The sequence below is a fragment of the Callospermophilus lateralis genome, chromosome 1 (assembly GCF_048772815.1).
Source record: "Callospermophilus lateralis isolate mCalLat2 chromosome 1, mCalLat2.hap1, whole genome shotgun sequence".
NCBI classification, from domain to species: domain Eukaryota; kingdom Metazoa; phylum Chordata; class Mammalia; order Rodentia; family Sciuridae; genus Callospermophilus; species Callospermophilus lateralis.
Genome location: NC_135305.1, coordinates 140,011,091 through 140,024,992, shown reverse-complemented (window position 1 = coordinate 140,024,992; position 13,902 = coordinate 140,011,091). Strand labels below are relative to the sequence as shown.

At 45.3% G+C, this 13,902-nt stretch overlaps 1 protein-coding gene across 4 annotated transcripts in view; it reads left to right on the top strand.

Annotated features, from left to right (window-relative positions):
- Znf70 (zinc finger protein 70) overlaps positions 1-13,902 on the top strand; it is a 76,708-nt gene that overhangs the window by 18,379 nt on the left and 44,427 nt on the right. The gene's annotated exons all lie outside the window — the stretch shown is intronic.

Below are 13,902 nucleotides of genomic sequence, written 5' to 3'. Positions count from 1 at the left end.
TGCATTTCTGATATCACCAACTCTCTTATGTCAGAATTACCTCTCCTTATAGAGGATATCACAATACCTTCCCTGTTTGAAATTTCTTACTCCAAAATTTTGTATTTTCTGGTCATTTTCCTTGGTCCAAGTGAGGAACCTGGGGTGTTCAGCTTTCCATTGCTATAACAAAACAATTTTTCTAATTGAATTATAAAGAGAAAAATATTTTGTTTCATGATTTTAGAGGTTCTTTTCCCTGATTGAGCAGACCCATAACTTATGTTTCTGGTGCAGATGCCAAATGGCAATGGGGTGGACTACATGGCAGAGGAAACTGCTCACCTTATGGTTGGAAAACAGGTGAAGCAAGAAGGGGCAAGGGTCCCACAATCCCCTTGGGGGGAAAGCCTCCATGACCTAAAGACCTCTCTCTGAAACTCCTTTTTCTAAAGGTTCATGGTACCTCCCAATAGGATCACCCTGTGGAATATCAGGGGACATTCAATATCTAAATTACAGCAAATAGTGAACCAAGAGAACTGCCCTGGCTTTCAGAGAGGTGCACATCCTCATTTCTTTTCTTTTTTAAAAGAAAACACACACACACACACACACATTTTTTAGTTGTCAAATTGTCAAAGGACCTTTATTTTTTTAATATGTGGTGTGGAAAGTCAGACCCAGTGCCTCACACATGCTAGACAAGTGCTCTACCACTGAACTATAGCCCTAGCCCCCATTGTCCCTTATTTCTTGCCCCTCAAGTAAGGACATGTCCTGGGAGCTGAGACAGCCAGGAGCACCGGGAACAGGCTCACCCTCCCATTAACAGATCATGGGGGTCATGGAAATGGAGACATGCTTGTTCCTGCATCTACGATGGGAATGACCCTTTTTGAAGTGAGAATTCTAGGTTTTGAGTTTCTGTAGTGCAGTTAGAAGCAGCCAGCCCACCTCTAGTCTCTTCAGTCTGCAGATCCATCACATTATTCTAGGGAAGTGGCCTCCTTGTCTCTTCAAGCCTTGCTTTCCATAGGTACTTTGTTTGCAGTTAAGTGAACATAGCTTCTGCAGCCAGCATCTCACTGATAGTAGTCACATGCTCTTGATCTTTGGAAACAATTGGCCCTGTTTAGCCAATTTCAGGTTTGTTCTTCCTGTGCCAATGTCTATAATGGTCTTGTTTTAAAATCACAAACAACAGTGCATACTTGTTTTATTAGTGAGCTTTATATCACCATAATGAAATATCTGATGCAGGCTAACTTTATAAAGGAAAGAAGTTAATTTAGCTCATAGTCCAAATGTCATGGTGCAGGTACTAGAAAGCATCTCCCTGGACTTCATCACCTCATGGCCAATGACAATGGTGAGAGTGTGTGCAGGAGCAAGTGATTGCATCATGAGGCCAGATTCAGGCTTTTGTTACAACCCTCAGCAAAAAACTACCAATGGGTTGCATGAGAACTACCTCAATGTGCCTTTTCAGGGCAGCTCCCCCATAAACCCAAAGACCTTCTGCTAAGTCCCACATCTTAAGGGTTCCTCAGCTCCCACATTAACATATTAGGGATCAAGCTCCCAATACACAAACCTTTGGGAGACATATTCAAACCATAGCACTACTCATGTTCATATTAGCAAAAATAGAATTGCTTCTTCAAGAATGGGGCTGCTAGCAGGGCATGGTGGTAATCCCAGATACTTGGAAGGCTGAGGTAGGAGGATCACAAGTTCCAGGCTGGCTTGGGGCAACTTAGCAAGACCCTGTCTCAAAAAAAGAAAAAGGGTATGTCCCATGTGATATCCTAAAGTGATCATTACAGATGTCTGCAAAGACCTTAAGGACACTTGGGGCTTCCTCTCCTGCATCCCTTCCCCTTTTTGTTCCTTGGATCCTGACTCCTAGCCTACCTGCTGTCCCTGCAACTTGCTAGGTATATTTTCCACCTCAGGGCCTTTGCACTTGCAGTTCCTTCTGCCAGGAGCACTCTTCCCCATGCACCTGAAGTGTTGGTCCCCTTATTCATTTAGGGTGGTGACCATCCAGCTAACCAGCAGTTGTCATTCTCTCCTCTTAAAGAACACATGACACCATATTAGACATCATGTGGTATTTGTTCTGGGTCTGTGTCATCAATTGGCACTTTCCTCTAGGATTGAGACCCTAGGTCATTTAGGCTGTGTCCTCAGGTCCCAAAGCTTTGTTTGGTATTGAGATGATCAGTGGATATATGTGGAATGAGTAGTTATAGGTTATACTGGGGAAGGAGGAAGGGGTTGAATCTGGGGCTGGGGAGGGCAACAAAGGGGACCTAACCTGATCCTTTGTGTTTTCCTTTCTTAGTAAAAGCATATGCAATAGTTGACATTAGTATCTGTTACTTCTGCTTGGGGGTGTATTGGTGTTTGTGACAAAGTTCTTAGCGTTTTTGCCATAAACCTCAGCTCTCTCCCCTACCTATCATCCCACCTGGCAGAAATGAGAAAACATCTCTGGTATTCTTGGTCTGAAAATTACTCTCTTCAAGGTGATGTCTCCCCTTTTGGAGAGCTGTACATCCTGTGTTAGGAGAAGAGGGTTATGTGGCACCTGAATATCCTTTGCCCCAGCCCCTCCCTTGGGAGAAGGTGCAGCCCTGGGCTCTGGTAGGGCCCTGGGATTAGCTGGAATTAGCTGGAATCCACATACCCAGGCCAGGTGGGAAAGGATTAGAACACTGACCCAGGAGTAGGGGACCAGGCCTGCTGTGTGGCCTTGGAGAGATCATTTCCTTCCCCTGTGGAAAGAGACAATTTTGTTCCAAGACCCATGCACCCAAGGATTTTTCACCACACTCCTGGAGGTTATTAGTGATGGGGTGGAGACATTTTAGGGAGGGGACAATAGAGGCCTCTAGAAGACACTGTTGGCTAGAACGTTGGGAGCACTGGGTTTGTGGATGTGTGGAGGTGTGTGGTTGAGTGTGTGTGAATATGTGTGTGAGGAAGACACATGTACAGGAAGTCTTGGATATTTTGGCCAGAAATATAACTGGGTCACTTCCAAGGGCCCATGGAAGACAATGATGAGGTGATGCAGGTGAATTGTGCATCTTCACTGTGTGACTGGATTCTGACCACTTGGCTGTCCACTGCCCCGGGTGAGTTCCCTACCACTCCACATTCCTCTCCCAAGTATGGTCTTGGGGCCCTTGGGCTGGGTGGGGGGATCTTGGAGAGTAGGGTCTGGGTCTGTAATGTGGAGTCACTTGGCTCCCCAAGCTAGAAGGAGGAATGGCTCCTCTCACCCTCTGCATGTCAATCATGATCAATAATCGGGGATGGGATGTTTAGCAATGAACGTGTTTCAGCCTCATAGGCCCAGAGGGACAAAGGCAGGCAGTGAGGAGGTTGTGTGACCAGAGGGGAACCTGAGGCTGGAAGGCCTGGCAGAAGGCAGGGAGCACTGGCTTTTTGGCCCCATTCACAGACCTGGGGTCCCTGGCTGAGTCTCAATGTATAAATCATGGGCTGAAGGCTGACTGAGAAGAGATTCCCCTCAGGGTCAGAGGCATATGACAGCAGCCTGTGTGGGGAGCACTGGGCCTTGAGACTGGTGGTTAGGGCTCTGGGTGTGACCCTTCCAGGCCTCAGTTTCTTCTGTGTAGCTGAGTGACAGGGTCCATTCTCTAAGACTCCTTTCCAGGCTCCCCCAGTGATTCTATGGTGCTCCTAGGCCTCTGGCTCCTGGGGCGCTAGACTGGATAGTTGGGACTTCTGAGGGTCTGACAGTGCAGGCTTTGAGGTCCAGGCAGAGTAAGAGGGCAGTAATCCCTGCTGCTGCTGGAGGTGCTAGGGCTGGAGATCCCACCAACCTTCTATATCAAAGGCAGCCACTCCAAGAAGACCAGACTGTGACCTGCAGCATAAACTAAGGGACCAGGTTTTAGCTGGGGCAGAAGGGATCAAATCCTCTTCCTGTGTCCTGAATGTGAACAGTGATCACCAATATAGTCTTTCAATCTTTCCCTCAGCCCCAAATATATAGGCTATAGCACATAGTAAGACTGGGATTCAGATGAGGGAAGTTATTTGCTCAGAGTCACACAGCATGTCTGAGGTAGGTTTGGATAAGAGGCCAGGAGATGATAGCTATGGTTGAGAGTTGGTGCCATGGGCCAGACAAACTGTAGTCATTGTCTCAATTAATATCCAAACCCATTCTGCAGGAGAGAGATTGTTGTTGTCATTCCTTTTACAGGAGAAATCTGAGGCCCACAGAGGGGGAGTGAATTACCCAAAGTCAAGAGCTGATGAGGGCTGAGCTGAATGCAGCTCTTTCCCCTCTTTCCCCTGTACAGTCTCTTCTGGGAACAACAACATCCTGGGTTCCTACAGGCCCTTTGTTGCCATCCTTTCCTCCCCCTGGTCACTCAGTAGAGGGATGGCCACTGGTCTGTAGCCCTGACTCTGCCTGATGTCTGCTCTTGGGGCTCCTTCTGCACCTCTGACTGGGGTTAGGCTTTGGAATGTTGCAGGGAGAGTCCTTCATGTAAGCATGTCTAGTCCTAACAGAGGGCAGTGCTCCCTTGTGTGAGCATCGGCAGATCCCTTCCTCTTCTGGCTTCATTTCTTTTTCTTTCTTTCTTTTTCTTTTTCTTTCTTTCTTTTCTTTCTCTTTCTTTCTTTTTTTTTCTTTCTTTCTCTCTTTCTTTTTCTTTCTTTCGTGCTGGGGATCCAATCCAGGGCCTTGTGCATGTGAGGCAAGCATTCTACCAACTGAGCTATATCCCAGCCCTTGGCCTCATTTCTTCAGATGGGAGACCCTGGGCTGGAATGTCAGGACACCAGTAGTTCATTCTGCCTCACTCTTTGGGATTTAACTTCTTTCAGCCTCAGTTTTCCTACCTGTGGAATGGGATGATGATCCTTGATATCAACCTCACAAAATCTGTGAGTACTAAGCCCAATAATTAGTGTCCTTGTGTTTAAAAATATAATAGGAAGGGGGAAATCAGCTCAATAATATCTCAGTATTGGATCTGCTTTTTGAAATGGCAGATCTGATAAGAGATAGGGTCTGCAGGGCTTCTACTTGTCCCCCTGGGCCCTGCCCCTGTACTTCTTCTTATTCAAAGCTTCTCCCCTTGCTTGTGGCCTATTCTACTCATCTGCTCCCAGAATTCTTATGCACCCTGTGAGGCCCCACCCTGGGCCTGCATCCCAGCATCCTCTCCTAGTTCCCTCTCTCTGCCAGTGATTACTTCCTGTGTTTGATTCTCCCTCCTTCCCAGGGTGAGGCCCTAGACCTCCTCCCTCCCTTTGTCCCCTGACCTGGCAGAGTCCTGGGAACATACCAGGGCTTAGCCATGTGGCACAGAACCCAAGGATTTTCTGGTTGATGAACAGGATGGTAATCCAGGAAACAGAAGTCTGGGGTCTTCAAGGTGGAGGGACTGGGGTGCTTCAGTGGGTCCTGTGTGTGCTGGCCTTAGCCATGAAGGAAGCAAGAAGTGTACTTTCTTGTGCTTTTGCTCATGCTGACCTCCCCACCTTCACCCATAGGATGCCCTGTATCACAGAGCTAGAGTCATCAGAAGCCCTGTGTCTATACTGGGGACAGAGTAGCTGATGATCAGGATGACTCCCAAGGTATATACCAGGCATGTTTCCACACAGACCACCCCTTATGGTGAATGATCCCTATTCCTATGGCCATATAAGTACTTGTACTTAGTGATAGGGCTTTCCTGATTCTCTTCTCAAGTCAATGGTCACTGAATGTCCACTGTGCCAGCTGATTTCTTTAAAAAATTTTTTTTTGTAGTTGTAGATGGACGGTATTTATTTATTTATTTAATGTGGTGCTATGGCTCAAACCCAGTCCCTTAAATGTGCTAGGCAAATACTCTGCCACTGAGCTATGACCCAGCTCATGCCAGCTGATTTCTGGGCCCTAACAACTTTAGATTTTTAATCTAGAAGAAGGGGAAAAAGTACAAGGAACCTTGTCTGAAGTCTCTGTCCCTAGGCCATGGTTCCTGGGACAAGAGTGGAAGTATACTACAGGGATCAGGAGGTGAAAATGGGGACAGGCCTGGTATTCTGCAGGACATGTGTGTGCTGTCCTGGCCTTTTCCCAGGGAGTTTCACAGTCACCTTCAACAGTCATTCCTGGAGTCTCTGCTGATCCTTAGTTCTGGGTCCTGAGAAGACCATGGGTTCCCCTTTTCCTGGACTCCTGACCCCAAGCTCCATGGTTCTTCCCTTGGGAAAGCTCTCCCTGTCCTTCATTAAGATATTGCTGAGAATTCCTGGAACTAGAGGGAGCAACTGGGTATAGAGAGCAGATATTGGGCTGAAAGAGGCACTTGCCAAAAACTGACCCTCCCAGAGGTAGGGGAGAGCAAGAGCCCTGGACCAGGTCATGTGTGGCATTTCCTGGAAGAGGGACCCCCCTCTTCCTGGAAACTCAACACAAGGTCTGGACCCTTTCATGGTCCCTTCCCCACGTGTCTCAACCTTCATTTTTTTTTTTTTTTTTATCTAGAAGTAGGGTAAAAAGTACAAGGAACCTTGTCTGAAGTCCCTGTCCCTAGGTTATGGTTCCTGGGACAGGTGTCCTAGGTCCTGTGGGCCCTGAGCTCTCCATGGAGAAAGCTGGATAGAGCAGGGATCCACTGGTATGGACTGAGGGTAGCCAGCACCTGAGCTAGCAATGAGATTGGGACTTGAGTCTCTTCTGTAGCTTTGATCAGGTCAGTCAGGGTCTCTGGGCCATCATTTCTCTACCATGTGACAAGGATTCTCATAGGTTCTTCCTTCAAGGATGGTTTGGCAATGAAGTAGGGTCTGGAGAGAACTTGTTGGGGGCCATGGGAAGGAAATGCCTCAGAGCTGTGCCTGAAAGCAGCCCCTTCTGCATGACTCCCAAAGTAGAAAAGGCCATGGGAGACCTGGGAGGATGGCAGGGATGAGCCTGGGCTGGAAGGCCCCAATGGTAGCCCAAACCAGAGACTGTTCAGGACACATGGAGGGAGAGAAATAGGGAAGAAGGCTCTCCAAATACCTAGAGAACTGAGAATGGAGCTAAGGTAAGCTGAATGAGGGACTCCAAAGACTGTTCTTCCTAACCCCACAAACTGGGAGTGTGCTATGTTGTGTGAGCACAAGAATCTTGCAGAGAGGATGATGTTAAGGAGCCTGAGGTGAGAGATAGCTCCAAATTATCTGGGTGGTCTCAAGGCAGGGTCTTTACAAGACAAAGAGGGAGATGGGAGGTCAGAGTGAGAGAAGATGTGGGGATGAAAGCAAAGGAGAGAAACAGGGAGAGGGAGAGGGAGAAGAGAGAGAGAGAAAGAGAAGAGAAGAGGAAGAGAAAAAGGGAGAGACAGACTGAAAGGGCAGAAAGAAAGATTTGTAGGTGTTGCATTACTAGGTTTGAAGTTGGAGGAAAGAGCCAGGAGATAGAAATCTGGGGTCTCTAAGGTGGCCCAGGAATGCAGTGTCCTCTAAGAATTGGAAAAGGCCAGGAAATGGATTCTTTTCCAGAGCCTCTGGAAGGAGCCCAGCCCTGCTGCCACCTTGGTTTTAATCCCCACCCCACCCCAAATACATTCTGACCTCCAGACCTATGAGAGAATAGTTTAAGTCACTGTATTTGAGGTGATATGTTTCAGTAGCCAGAGGAGACTCTGATAGGAGCTGATGGGGAGACACCTTGTACCCTCACAGCCCTCACCCACGGTGACACAGACCTGACCCTTGGCCTTGAGACCCACTGCCTCCAACTCCCATGGTACAGTGAAGGGGCTGAAGCCCAGGGACTGCAGGAAGGGCTGGGATGGGGCTGGGTATAGTTGTCTCCTTCATTGTCAGAGAGTGTTTGGAGCTCTAGATCCTGATAGTCAGCCTCACAGAGAAAATATCAGTAAAGGACCTAGTTTTCCTGCTGACATTCACCATTGAATAAAGTGTTTCCAATGAATATTGCTTTCTCCACCAAAGGAAGCTCACAGGTGACCTTCTGTGCCACAGAGTTTAGAGAATCACCATGTCCTGAGGCCACTGGTTGGTCACCTGTGTGTGTGTGAGAGAGAGCCCAGGTCCCCTGAGTGCTGAAGCCTCAGGTAAAATGTCCTCACTTCTAATTGTACAAGACACCCTCTCTCAGTGTCAAAACATAAATTCCCTCCAGCACAGACTTTGTTTAGCCTCATAGAAATTATGAAGCACCTATTTCCTTCCTCACATTGGTTCCCTAGGAGTTAGGAGCTTATCTTTGGCAAGTGTCCTAAAGCTCTTGTGGGCTTTTTGTGTGGCAGTTTCTTCCCAGCTTCTTTTGATTTCTCTTTTAGCTCTGAACCTACCACTGGATAAGAAATTGAAGAATTTAAGAGCTTGTGAAGTCAACAGCACTAAATGTTCTTAATTCCATGGACTATCAGGAGTGATGGGGAGGGATTGGGGGTGGGCAGGTGCTGAGTAGGACAGAGAGGAAGAGGGGATTCCTGTGGGATGGCCCACAGCAGGGTTTCCAGGCTGAGGAAGAAAGGACATGGAGTAGGTTAGACTGGCCCAAAAAGGGTGGGGAGAAAAAGTATCTCAGGAAGTCCCAGCCATGGATGACTGTCCAGGAAGGACCAGGGATTAGGGGGGTCCTGTACTGGGAGGAGGAAGGGGAGTGAATCAGTCAGGATTCTCTAGAGAAACAGAATACACATACACACACACACAAATATAAAAAGGAGATTTATTAGATTGGTTTATACCATCAGAGGCTAGTCCCAATGGTCGTCTACATACTGGAGAGCCAGAGAAACCAGTAGCTGCTCAGTTTAAGAAGCTAGAAGTCTCAGAACAAGAGGGACTAATGATGCAGCCCAAGGCTGAAGGCCTGGAAGCTCCGTGGAGAGCCACTGGTGCAAGTGCACATTGAAGGGCTGAAGAAGCTGTTGTCTGATGTCCGTGGGTGATGGCAGCAGCAAAAGATGCTCCGGTGCAAGAATTCAACTTGTACCTGCTCCTTCTTCCACTTTTCCTCTGGGTCTCCAACCTATTGGGTAGAGCCACCGCCTCAGTTTGCTGTCCCATGTACAAACTATCTCTGGAAACACCCTCAAAGACACACCCAGCAGTGCAGTTTGTTAATTTCTTGGACGTCTCTCAATCCAATCAATTTGATGATCAAGATTAACCATCACAAGCACATATGTATTCAGAACTTCATTGGAAGCATTCTATTTATTAGTATCTTTCTTTTGAAAATATGAATTTTCTTATATTAGAAATGCTTCAGAAACATTTTTATGGTACTCATGTCTTTATTTTTCATCATCATAATAATAATAATAATAATAATAATAATAAAACTTCATTGAGTGTTAACTTTCACGCCAGAATTCTGTTTTTCTCAAACATTTTAAAGGTTTGTGTAAGATGCTTTATGAAGGATGTGTCACACTGCTTTGTCCCACTCTTTCTCATGAATATTTGGACTATTTCTAGTTTTTTTTCTATCATTATTAATGTTGAACTAAATATTTTGTTTGTAAGTCTTTGGTTATGGCTTTGATTATTTCCTGCTCCACCAGGAAAAATTCCTAGCAGTGGAATTATGGAATTATATACTTTAGATAAACATTCTCTTTTAATGACTTGCTGCTTCTTCTAAGTTGGTTGTACGTTTAAACGCCTACAGACAGTCCACAAGTGTCCATTCCTCTCTGGTATTGTAACTCATCAACTTCATAGGAATTTTGACTCCTGGTCACCATGTGGAACTAAGCCTCCTGCCATCCCTAGTGCTGGGGTCCCCATCTTCAAATCTGGCCTCACACCTTTTGAAAAACGTTTTTTCAAAACGAAGCCTGACTCTTGATAGGCCCCTATTTAGATTTCTCTAAAGTATGCCTCTGGACTGCAGGACCAATGCTTGGAAACTTGGTGGTCTTCTGGCCCCACCCCGTGTGCTTCTTGTTATCCTTGGGACACACCCTTCCCTCTCCACTGCCTGCTGCTGCCTCTGCTAAGTGCCCCCAGCACCAGCCAGTGCCCATTCATCTGTGAGATCCACATGGATATATGCCCATAAAGGGAGCATTCTTCCTTTCCCTTCATTGCTCCTAAAATAGCCATGGGTTTCTCTCCAATCCTGGACAGACCCCCTTGGATCAGATCTACCCTCTTTGTGTCCCCAGGTTTGCCCCCAGTAAATGTTTATAAACAAGTCAGTGAGTGTATGTACTTGAGGGAGACCAAGACAAGCCCTTGATCCCCTCTCAGTTTGCTTTGCAGAACATCCCTTCTCTTGGATCATCACAGAACAGGGCTGGGGGTATAGCTTGGTGGTAGAACAGTGCTCAGCATGAGCCAAGTCCTGAGTTAAATCCCCACTGCCCTTACCCCCACAAAATACAGAACATGCTCATGGAGCCCTGCTGTCCCTAAATACTAGCCACTGGTCCTTATTGTCTATATCTTCCCCCTGGAAGACCCTGGATGATCTGAAGCAAAGAATGACAAAGAATTTGCCTGGGAACTTAACCAAGGTTCTAAGTCTTTCAGAATCCTTATAATCAGGGACTGTCTTTGTAGATCCTAAGCCCCCTCTGAGGGGTTTCCAAGAAGCCCAAAGACCCTGGCTCCTTTGGTGATACTGGTGGGGGCAAAATGGTGGGGGCAACCCCTACCTTAGCTTTCTACCAGGAAATCAGGTTAGAGTCCTTTCTCCCTCTGTAGATGTATCAGAATTACCTACCCAGCAAAGATTTTCTAGCTCCTTCTGATGAGTTAATGGAGACAGAGAGCGAGGATTTCTTGCCTAAGACACCTAGCAACTTGGTGTAAAGACTGTGTCCTGGGACTTGACCAGGATCAGTAAGGGACCTAGGAAGACCAGTCCTTTTGGACATGGTGTGGAGCAAGCCTGGAACTGGAGGTTAGGATTTTGGGAAATTTCAGTTCTTTAACTTCAAACTCTCTACCTGGCTGCTTGGAGTACAAGCTGAAGGAGAGGATCCATTAGGGGGCAGAAGAGACCAACAGTACGAAAGCCTGAACTGGAAAGTGCTGGAGCTCTTCAGCAGGGAGAGTGGGGATTAGGATGCAGGAGCAGAACTCTGATTCCACATTCCTGCTGTGTTAAATTTCTGTCAGTTTAGCAAATACCAGAGAAAATCAACTTATTCAGAGAGGTTTATTTTGGCTCACAACTTTGGAGACTTTAGTCCATGATTGGTTGGCTTTGTTGCTTTGGGCCTGTGGTGGCGGATTTGATGAAACTGAAACCTCCTGCTTATTCAGACTTGGAGGTGACCGTTCCCAGCAAATAGAACTCTTTACTGAGTCCCCTTCGGGGACTGTCATGAAAGAAGTATGGGAAATTCCAAGACCTGGGTCAGTGGCTGACCCCTCTGAATCTGATTTTAAGTAATTAGACCCTTTCAAGGGTTTTCTATCATTTGATTTTAAAAAATGAGTTTCTTAGGGCTGGCGTTGTGGCTCAAGAGGTAGCACACTTGCCTGGCATTCGTGTGGTCTGGGTTTGATCCTCAGCACCACATACAAACAAAGAGTTGTGTCCGCTGAGAACTAAAAAATAAATATTTAAAAAAATTCTCTCTCTCTTTTTCTCTCTCTCTCACCTCTCTCTTAAAAAAAAAAAATGAGTTTCTTAAGGTCAGAAGAGGCCTCCCCATTTCATAGCAGGTGACCCCAAAGGGTCAGTTGCTCAGGAGAACAAAGACTAATGGTGTCGAATCCAGCTGTCCTGAAATCAGATTCTGCTTTCTCTGGGAGCACTGTGTATGTGTGTGTGTGTGTGTGTGTGTGTGTGTGTGTGTGTGTGTGTGTGTGTGTTGGGGAGGGGGAGCATGAGGATTAGGCTGGGCTGCAAAGGTTGTCCACAAGCAGCTTTCTGCCACCCCCATCACCAGGAACCCAGTTTAGCCCGCAGGTAGTGGTGAAGGTCAGCAAGTCAAATTAATCTAGGATTTGTGATTGTTATAGGCAAAGAAGAATATTGATCTGAAATATGTCAGTTCTGATTTTTATTAGCACCTCACTGTTACTGTTCTTATATTGTTTTCATGGGATTTCACTGAAGTTACCAAGGTTTGTTTTTTTAATAACAAAACAAAATCTCTCAAAATGTCAATGCAAAGAAAAAGGAGTCAGAACATAAAAAAATTTTCAATAAGTTGACAATGTGTATTTCTTGTTCACTTCTAAGAGAAGTTTAATCTTATTTACACCCACAAGTATAAGACAATGACTATCATACAACAAATCACCCTACCGGGATGAAAAATAAAAAGACAACTTGGTTCTAGGAAATGCTCTATATTATACCTAGTATCTCAATGCATTTGGCAAATAAAAACATTTCAAAATATTCTTAAATTATGTTTATTCAGTGAGAAACTACCATCTGATTTGGACAGGTTTTCTCTTCCTAAGTCATTTGATTGAAGGCACACCCTCACAGCATGCATTTTATCATTAGCATTAGCATTTTTCACATGACTTAATACCATGTTTCCTTCTCCCACATGGAATATTACCCAACCGAAGTCCCCAAAAGGAACCACCGTATATTTATTACAAAGAGAGAAAAGAAAACTGTATTTCAATTTCTGCTTTCCAATATGATGGTTTAACTAAAACAAAACAGAATTTAATCAAATATGAAATAAAAAATGAAAATCAGTTTATGCATACATCATGACCATGATCATTAACACCGTCATAAAATGAGGGGAGAAAAGAGAGAAGCATCTGATTCTTCTTTTAAACTTCTATATGACTTCAAATTTTATTTCAAAAAGATTATTTCTTTAAGAGGGGAAACTGTATGGAAATGGAAGGAGACCCTCAATGTTACACAGAATTTCATATAAGAGTTTGTGAGGGGAAAGGGAAAAAAAAAAAAAAAACAAGGGAGAGAATTAAACAACAGCAGATGGGGTAGAGAGGGAAGATGAGAGGGAATGGGAGGGGGGATAGTGGGGGATAGGAAGGGTAGCAGAATACAACAGTCATATGGTATTATGTAAAAATGTGTAAAAATGTGGATGTGTAACCAATGTGATTCTGCAACTTGTATTTGGGGTAAAAATGGGAGTTCATGACCCATTTGAATCAAATGTATGGAAGATGATATGTCATGAGCTTTGTAATGTTTTGAACAACCAATAATAAAAAAAAAAAAGATTATTTCTTTAGAAGGCATTCTCCTGCCCGTGATGGTATGAATATTGGGTGTCTTCTCAGGCCATCCCTGGGCAAGCAGATGAAAGCAAGTGTATGTGAAATGGAAATGGTACCCCCTCCCAGGCTCCTGGTGTACACACACAGGAGACGTTTTGATTTCTAATCTTGGCTCAGTTAAGAAAGAACAAAAGGGAAGAGTTACATTCCTTGGAGGTGGGGGGAATGCAGCCTATTTGAGGACATATCAGTCCATTCAAGTACTCAGGCTTAGTCCTCCTAGCTTGCAGAGTTTTCAGTACCCTGAAAATCTCCCTCCAAGATTCCTCTCCTCCACGGTCTTCTGAGTGTAGTTATTGTATCCACAAACAAATAATGTCACACATCAGAGAATTTGGAGCTTCCCAAGGAACAACCAGGTCTGGTTATGTTTAGATTTAAGACATCTATGACAGATCTTCTCAGCAACCACTTTCTGACTTTGGGAGCCAATTATGCCTGAATTCCCAGCATCCAGATTTCAGTGGATGGAAATCATATCAAAAAAGCAAAGTCCCAGAAACTAGAGAGGAAAAAAGAAAACAAAGATGGGGGTGGATTTCCTAAAAATCAAAGGAAGATCAGTAGAGGAAAGGGACCAAGGGGTGGGAGGAAGGAAGAGAAGGGGTAAATGCTGGGGAATGATATTGGCCAAAATTATATGGTTATATTGTGTGTATGTATGAATAT